Here is a 9728-nt window from a genome sequence, read left to right on the forward strand (position 1 = left end):
GTGCCACTAGTGAAAGGAAATCCTGTCTAGAGTATGTTTCTTTACAAAGCTGTGTCACACCATCCTTTGGGCCCTCTGCTGGAAAAGTAGAATCAAGTCTCAAATAATGCCTTTTAAATTGTATCCTCTAGTATTATAGATGTAGGACAGTACTGTATCATACCTCTGTGGATGTAAAATAGCTTGTACCTGCTTTATGATACGTAGTAGTGACCGTGCTTTATCAGAGCTGTTTTTAATGATAAAAAAAATAAATATCCACAGGAGGAAATATGGAAGCAAAGTTTAGAGCAGAGACTGAAGGAATGGCCATTCAGAGCCTGCCCCACATGTGGCCCATATATATACAGTCACCAAAACTAGGTAAGATTGATGAAGCTAAAAAATGCATGCTGAAAGGGACCAGATATAGATCTCTGAAAGACACATCCAGAGCGTGTCCAATACGAGGTCAATGCTAGCAACAAACCACTGAACTGAGAATAGACCCCCTTTGGGGGAATCAGAGGAAGGAGTGAAAGAGTTGAAGGAGCTTGCAACCCCACAAGGACAACAATGTCAACCAACCAGAGATCCCAGGGACTAAACCACTACCGAAAGACTATACATGGACTGACCCAGGGCTCCAACTGCATATGTAGCAGACAATAGCCTTGTTGGGCCACCAGTGGAAGGGGAAGCCCTTGGTCCTGCCAAGGTTGGACCCAGTACAGGGGGATGTTGTGGGGGGGTTAGGGGGTGGATGGGGGGGAATACCTGTATGGGGGAGGGGAGGGGATGGGAGCTTATGGACAGGAAACTGGGAAAGGGAATAACATTTGAAATGTAAGTAAAGAAATATATCTAATAAAAAGAAAACTGGAAAAAAAAAGAAATCCAGCAGATACCATGGGGCACTGCAGTGCCAGATCTAGAGCGGGATAAAAGACAGCATTTTATTTTTTATATTTATACAACAACACTGGGAGACTGTGTAAAGGCCTGGAAGAAGCAAGCTTTTGCTCACTGCCTGCTTGTTCTTACCTTGCTAGCACATCCATTCCTTCACTGGCATTAGAGCTACTCCTTAAGGATTCCAGCACATACAGAAGACCAGCTGAGACATCCAGACTCGTGGATTTTGCGATTCCTGGATTCTTGAACTTTGCGTTCACATCCAACCACTGTTGGATTAGCTGAACCACAGCCTATGAGCAATCCTAATAAAGCCCCTTTCACAGATAGAGATTCATTCTCTAAGATCTGTTACTCTAGAGAACCCCAACTAAAACAAGTATTAGACAGTTTTGCCTTCTTCACAACTCTTCCAAAGGAAAATACCTTCAAAGGCAAAGTAACTAATGTCACATGCTTGAATGCAATGACATGGTCACTACAGATGGAAAATATGCCCGTACAATATCCTTCTCCTTCGAATTAGAAATACTGCCCTCCCATTGATTCATTTCGTAAGGTCCACAGAGTTTCATAGCCTGCTTAAGTCCTGGGATGTTGGAAGGATGATGAGTCGTTGAGGGACTCCAAATCCAACAGGATGTAAAGTTGCCCTGATGTTTCTAGAATTCAGCCACCATAGCCCGAGTGTCTCTGCCTGCCTGTTATGAGTGACTGTGTGTCAATGGGCATCTGTCTGCAAGCAGATTGAATTGTGAGACATTTGAGGTTCTTGCTTTGTTCCATTTCAACAGTCTTCAAGAACATATCGTATGGGCACTTCTGAACAAATATCCTAGGGCACTTTGAAGAAGGAAAGGACTTTTTCTTTGATTTTTTTTTCATACCATTAAAAAATAATATTTGGACTTAGTTTGAAAGTTCAAAAATTAGCATTTATTTTCTGGTGGTTGAATTAATCAATTCAACTAAAGTTCCTGTAGTCGGCCTAACCCAGAAGAATCTACACAAGAAAAGCCTTGTGGTTGCTTACGATTGAACCCAACTTCCCGCTGCCTCCAAGGCCTGGTTTTATGGGTCCAAGGAGGATTGGAAAGGGCCCCAGTCTGAATATCTGAGAACTGACATTTCTACTGACAACAATAAAGAAATCAAACTACAAACTTATTTTTTTCTAAGAATCAAAAGAAACTTTCTTAATGTGACTTTAAATATATGCTAGGCACACAGCAACACCAACATAAAGGTGAGACACCCAAGATGCTCCCCTTAGAATCGGGAACAAGCAGAGACACCACTGTCACTGCTGACATGGAGCCTTCTTTTGAAGGTCCTAACAATGCAGTAGGGAAAGAAAATGAGATTATTCTGAACACATACTGCATAGACAGCTGTGGTGGAACACATATGCGACCCCAGCTACTCAGGAGGCTAAAATAAGAGAATCAAGGAATCGAGACATGAAGCTCAGGTTATACAGCACAGAAAGACCTTATCTCATAGATAGATAGATAGATAGATAGATAGATAGATAGATAGATAGATAGATAGATAGGATAAGATAAGATAAGATAGGTAGATAGATAAGTAGATAGACACATACATACATAGGTAATAGATACATAGATATTGATACATAGATAGATAATTATACATATAGATATATAGATACATACATATGTACTTACTTATAGATACATACATAGGTACATAGATAGTTCATACATAGTTATGTATGTAGATACATATATACATATATAGATATTATATAAAGATGATATATATATATAGATACATGGATAATAGATACATACACACAAGGATGGATATGGTAACCAGACAAAACTATTATCAATAATTGTCACAATTATTTTCCTTGGAAATCACCTTTAAAACTATTTGAATTATTAAAGGATTTATGGATTGGTATAAGATGAATTCGTCAAAATTAAAAGCTTTCCTGTATGTCAGCTAAAATAATTTAAGAAACATCATATTATAGGATTATCTCATTTTATAATACAAGTGAGAGATGAAACTGATTTAACAGAGGCCGAGGAGATAGCTCAGCTCAGGAAGTTCTTGCCTTGTAAGCATGGGGACCTAATTTGCTCTCCACAGGCCGTACTAAAATAAAAGGCTAGGCAAGGAGAGCACGATTGTCATTCCAGTTCTGGGAACATGGAAACTGGCAGATCCCTCGGCCTTGCTGGCTAGCCTAAATTGACAAGTTCCAGACCAAGTGAGAGACCCTGTCAAAATCGAGGAAAACACTGAAGAGTGACACCCAAAGTTGACCTCTGACCTTCACATGTACACACACACACACACACACACACACACACACACACTGAGATACAAGAAAAATAGAAAAATAAAAAAAAAAACAAGCAAAATTAATGGTAAGCCACACAGAGGGGTTTGGTGATCCCAGGCAAGTCTGTCTATAGCAAGAGTGTGCCTCCCCACCACAAGTCCCCACCACAAGTCCCCCAGAGGGGGTAGCAGTCTATTATCAGTGTCATTGGAGTCGTCAGCACACCTTGCCTGTACACTTGAAAAAGGGAGATTCATGGTTTTGCATAAGATGGCACAGCTATAAAATAGAGGAACCAGGACTCTAACCTAGATGGCTCTGCTCTGAATCCCACATTCTCTCCACCACCACCCACAGTAATCATCCCCACTGTTGGGATGAAACCAGCGCAAGCCATCAGATACTACAAAATTATTTCTCATTTTGCTTTGGGGGAAAAAATATATCACTGTGCACCTTCAGATTCCCACTTTTGTTTTCAACATTCTTTCAAAGGTGGCACTGGGGTGAGTTTGCATTATTAGTCTTCACCTCCAACCCTATCCTGAGAACAAAGAGAATTAGCCCCAAACCAAATTGTCATTCACTGTCAAGACAGCAGGACGTTAAAAATATACCTACCACAGCTAACACCCCACATATGAGCCAGGAATTGACCTTCTGTTCTTCGATGTTCTTCAAGAAAAAATGGCTCTCCTACCCAGGCATCTGATCCTAACTCACTGGGTCCTTATTACTTCCCACAATTATTTATTCACTCGATCCCTCCACTAACATTTGCTGAGTGGGGTCACCCAATCAGTCCCAAGCCAACTCATTTAGCCAAAGGATGGTGGCTATTTGCTTTCCCACAGACACAGAATCTTATAGATAAGAAGGAAACATCTGTTAGAGAAGGAGTAGAATCTTTTTTTAATGTCTCCATCCATATTTTGGAAAGTGGGTTCACTTACCAAAATAAGACAACATGCCTCCTGGTACTTTATACTGTGTATTGTTTAAACTGGTTGCCATAGCAACAGAAAGGAAGTTTAGTTTCTCAAACTTTAAAGGCGCTTACCTGAAGGAGACTGGCTGTGGCGTGTAAGGAAGAGAACTCCTTCAAGGAAGGGAAGGATGGCTCATAGTTGCCATCTCAGAACCCAGAGGCTGAGGCTGTAAGATTTTTTTAATTAGAGCACTTAATTAGGCAGTCAGGGAAGTCAAGATAGTTGACCAAAATGATCCATGAAGCAGGAGATAAATGGATTAGAATTGTTTTTACAATTAGGACCATCTCTATAGCTAGTTTCTGTTTTAAAGACTGAGTTTCATGTACCCCAGGTTAGCCTCAGAGTCATCATGTAGTGAAGGATGACCTTAAACATCTGATCCTCCTGTCTCCTCCTCCAGAACCCTGGGATTACAGGAGTTCCCTACTATGCAGAGTTTATGCAGTGTTGGAGGTCTAATCCAGCACTCCACACATAGACAGGCCCTCTCCCAGCTACATTACATCTCCACACCTGGGAGCTGTTGTTTATAGGCCTTTAGTTTACAATGTAACTTATGGAAAAACATGAAAGAAACTTTATCTCACACTGGGTGAGAGTCAATTCACAGGTATGTTCTACTAATTAAGGCTTTACATGAAGCATGTTACTAGAAGATGTATTTTAGTTCCTAAGCACCAACAACTTTTTCTATAATGTGCCGTCATGGCTGATACAAGCCAGGGTTTGCCTCTATACCCAGAATTAGCAAGAGGTAATAACCCAGAGTACTCCAGATGCATATAGGAAATAGTGAAGGAGGCTTTAGATGGTATGTAGGCAGATATTTTTCTCAACCTACTTTAATAATGGTTCAACCTCCCCTCTAGCCCACCACCCACCAGAGGTAGTAGAAAAGAAAGGTTATCAGGATATGGGGAAGTTGACCTGTTTAGATGTAGTTCTTTGGGGTGATTCCAATCTTCATTGTTCATTCCAGTCCACGAGCGAACACCAAACACGAGTCAGCAGCTGCAGTCCAGTCCACTTGGCAGACAGCACACACAAATCAGCAAAGACAGGTCAATTCAGAAGAAACTGTGAAGCCCACCCATCAGCCCAAGTCCCCGCAGGAATCTCACGAGAAATTCTTTGGTAAGTTTCTTTCTATGAGGTCACGATCAGCTGAGCTCAGCAACGCAATGTAAGGTGAACGAATCCATTTGAGTTTCGTCAACTAAGACTAGCTGAGCAAAATGAATCAATGCTCCAGCTCCCACTGCCTGTGGGGTCATATGTACATGCTTTCTAAACATCACGTGTCCTTCCACGTGTCTGTTACAGCAAAACATCCTTTCACCTGTGTCTCCTTCAGCAAAAACGTCCTTTCACATGTCTGCTTTAGCAAAATATCACTATAACCTGAGTCTCCAAAAAAACAGAGATTTCCACATGAATGATGCATGGGTATGACTCAATAGCTTTCCATCTCTATGGGAGAGTTTATTTTCCTCACTCAATCCTTCTGACCAGGCCTGTGTAATAAGAATGTAAACTCTGCACTCAACAACCTCTTATTCCCACTAATGTCCCTCATAATAACGAGAAAGTAGGCTGTAACTTCAGAACTTTCCATGTCTCGGGTTTTAGTTAGAATTCAATAATCCTTTTTAATAATTTAATTTATGCATGGCCAACCATTTCCATTTATACACAGATAGTGTGATGGTTAATCTCAACTGTCAATCTGATGGCATCAAGAATCACCTAGCAAGGGGTTGGGGATTTAGCTCAGTGGTAGAGCGCTTGCCTAGGAACCGCAAGGCCCTGGGTTCGGTCCCCAGCTCCGAAAAAAAGAACCAAAAAAAAAAAAAAAGAATCACCTAGCAGACAAACCTCCTGGCCTGCCTGAGAGGGAACACTTAGATTAATTGAGGTACAAAAGCCACCTTACCTGTAGGCGGCACCGTTCCATGGGCTGGGACCCTGGGATGAATGAGAAAGAAAAAGAAAGCAAACTGAGTCTGCACCTGTGTTTCTCTGCTCCCTGACCTGGCCCAAGATGATGCCACAAGCTCCCTGCTATCAGGAACTTGTACCATTGAGCTACAAGTCAAAATAAACCTTTCCTCCCTCAGGTTGCTTCTGTCTGGTATGTTGTCATAGCAGCAAAACAAGTAGTCCAGACAGATGCCAAATATCCTTCTGAAACAAATTAAATGGAGATGGCCCCAACTTGGTCAAAGGGACACAGCCGGCACTTTGCAGTGCCATCTTGTTAGGCTATTGTCCTTGGTGGGATATGCTGACCACACTGTTTCCAGCTCATACTGGGTTTGTCAGTGTACAACCCCACAGAAAGCCAGACCATGTATATTCTACAATTAACCAGGTTCAAAAATTGGATAAAAGGTGGCTCTGAAGATGACTCAGTGGGTAAAGGCACTTGGGGTCAAGCCTGCACTATATCCTTGTGACCCACACAGTGAGAGGAGGGGAGCAAATGACTCCTGAAGATGGTCCTGTCCTCCACATAGGAGGCACCATGGCACGCTCACGTGTGTGCATGTGCACACACATGAATGTCTTTTAAAGATGGTTCTTGAATATTCTCCCAGTGCATGAAGACAACTGTCTTTATATATAGTGTCCACTAAAAAAAAAAATAGGCATATGACTTGTGAATCTTAAACATATCCAAAATGTAAAGCCAAGACTATTGATGGATATATAAAGGCATATACCAAAGGGCTTACAGCTTATGATGTGTGTTATTTAAGTACACAGAGTAAGCAGGAGGAAGAACCAGTTCAGAGCAGAAGGCAAAGACATCTCACGTACATCGAGTTAAAGAATATTGAAATGAACATGGAAATAGATCCAGTATGAATGAGGAAAATACTTGTTCCCTCAAAAGACAGAATTCATTTCCATGTCTAGAGGCAAGAATTATTTTGCCTTTCCGCCTATTATTCATGATGCTGGAGAGTATTAAAATAGTTCAAGGGCAGTGAAAGTCTAGAATGAAACGCCTTGGGAAGGCATGCTCCGAATGACATATGGGTTCCCTGGGGAAGCACAGGTCCAAAGTAAGGACACACCTAACCCTTAACAAGGAACACTGAAGAAATGGAAGGAATACAGTCAGCATAGGGGCGCAGTTAGCGGGGCTCTGGAGACGTGGTGTCTCAACCCCGAGCATCTGTAAGCCTGAGTACATAAGTCCCCTGCATCCCATTCAGATGTAAATTACGGATGTACTAAGATGCTCCCCCAAGGGTAAATAAACAATACAATTCTCAGGATTCACAATGTGTAAGTCTCAGGTACATTTACTAATTAAAAAAAAAAAAAAAAAGCATCTGGGCATGGTGGTGAACGTCTTTAAACCCAGTACTCCGGAGGCAGAAGCGGAAGGATCTCTTAAGTTCCGGGTCAACCTTGCTTGTTCTATAGAGTGAGTTCCAGGACAGCCAGGCTACACAGAAAAACTCTGTCTCAAAAAGGAAAAAATAAAATGGCATTTGAAAGGGCACTTCTCTCATCTAAGCCTGAAATCTGCTTGCTTACTAATCTCTGACAAAAAGGTAGGAAACAGCTTCTGGTGAGCCAGACCGGAAGTATGGCTAACAACCGGACACACACACACACACACACACACACACACACCAGTGGCTTTGTTAGAAGAGTGTCCTCCGCTGTGATCACACTGTAATTAGGAATTCGCTAAAATCCAATAGATAGGCTTAATTTATCATCACCATTATTGCTAGCATTAATAACTGGAGGAGTTCCAGCATCCGTTGGCTCCACCTCACATCATTAACTTCCTTCTCCCTGGGCCAGTGGCAGGTCCCACTTTGGCTTAGAAAGTTCCTATGCCATGGGAGACATTAACCTGGCTATTTTAAAAAGTAATTTGATATGAGAATTTCACAGAAGCACAGTTCAATTTCGATAGCCCCTTCAGAGTTTTCCAGAGCAACACTTTGAGGAAGCTGGATTAACAAAACTACATTAAGTTTGATCCATCCCTTCCTCCAGTGAGAAGAGATTGGGAAACAGGCAGAAGTTGCTGGAAGTGACATCTTGCCAGGAGCAGACCCCAGGGTGAAATGAGCACTGTGTTTTCCCTACCAGCATAACTACTCTGTGTGTGTGTGTGTGTGTGTGTGTGTGTGTGTGTGTGTGTGTGTGTGTGTGTAGGATGAAGTAAACACTGTGTTTTCCCTACCAGCACAACTACACTTTGTGTGTGTGTGTGTGTGTGTGTGTGTGTGTGTGTGTGTGTCTTCTTCCCAAGCCCAAGTTTGAAAATAAAAGTGTTACCTTTGCTGATGGATGGGCATGCATGCCTCTTAACTGGAAGCATCCACATTTTTGAGCCTCAATGCCCTGATCTGCTAAATAATGATAATAAGAATCACAGAAGCAGCAACCAAAGGGCGAGCAGAGCTCAGTGTTGCCCATTACTGCAGCTCCGATAGCTGTTGGCTACTGGAGGTGAGCACAAGTGCAGACTCCTCTCTTCATTCACTCAACCGGCATCTCTCTCTTGCTCACCTGTATTACTTGCCTTTATAAAAACTGTGAATTATACAAGCGGTCGAACATTTGCACTCCCAAGTAGACAGAGTATATTTCAGACGAACAGGAATATTTCCAAAGCCTGGGGTCAGGCGGGAGGATTTTTACCTGGTGTTACAGTGCCACTGGCTTGTTGTCCTTGAACTGTGCACCTCCACATTGCACGATTTATATCTTCAGAAAAGGAACTGAAATGCAAGTCACATGAGTATATGACAAGCAGCTACCAGAAATACACACAGGAGGGGAGGGGGAAGAAATGGAGAAGAGGAAACAGTCATTGTCCTTCCATGTCCATTAGCAACAGCCTCACAGTTCTCTATCATACGTCATGGGGAAAGTTAGTAAGAGCCTGGATCTAGCCAGACAGTGGTGACTCACTCCGTTAATCCCAGCACTTGGGAGACAGAGACAGCTGGATCTCTGAGAGTTCAAGGACAGCCTGGTTTACAGAGCGAGTTCCAAGACAGCCAGGGCTACACAGAGAAATCCTGTCTGGGTGTGGGGAGGAGATCCTGAATCTAGGAGAACTCTGCAAGGTTGGGGTCCTCAAAGTCTGGAAGGTCTTGAAGCCCTCCAGTATCTGGCTGAAGCTGTGGTAATTTCTCTGAAGAATGTGTTTACATGAAATAGCTACATTCAAGAAAGCACTGCAAAACTCTTGAGGGACACGGAGAAACGGCAGACCCACAGACCTGTCTGAAACTCAGCACCACTGAAATGTTTCATGTGCCTCGGGTTTATTGTAAACCAAGTTCTTGTGTCTGCACCATAGTCCCCACAGGCCTCAGGAAGAGCTTCCACTATGGCTGCATCTGCCTCCTCCTCCTCTTGCTCCTCATCCTCATCCTCATCCTCATCCTCATCCTCCTCATCTTCCTCTTCCTCTTCCTCTCCTCCTCTTCCCTCCCTCCTCCTCTTTCTCCTCTTCTTCTCCTCCTCCTCCTGCTCCTCATCCC

At 42.7% G+C, this 9728-nt stretch overlaps 1 long non-coding RNA gene across 1 annotated transcript; it reads right to left on the reverse strand.

Moving 5' to 3' along the window:
• Positions 1-768: 768 nt before the first annotated feature.
• LOC134480682 (uncharacterized) lies at positions 769-9248 on the reverse strand. Its single transcript, XR_010055337.1, has 4 exons — positions 8878-9248; positions 6137-6168; positions 5131-5229; positions 769-4366 (listed from the first exon to the last, which is right to left on the reverse strand). It is a non-coding gene; the product is annotated as an uncharacterized LOC134480682 (long non-coding RNA).
• Positions 9249-9728: the final 480 nt, after the last annotated feature.

The sequence above is a fragment of the Rattus norvegicus genome, chromosome 10 (genome assembly GCF_036323735.1).
Source record: "Rattus norvegicus strain BN/NHsdMcwi chromosome 10, GRCr8, whole genome shotgun sequence".
In the NCBI taxonomy this organism is placed as follows: Eukaryota; Metazoa; Chordata; class Mammalia; order Rodentia; family Muridae; genus Rattus; species Rattus norvegicus.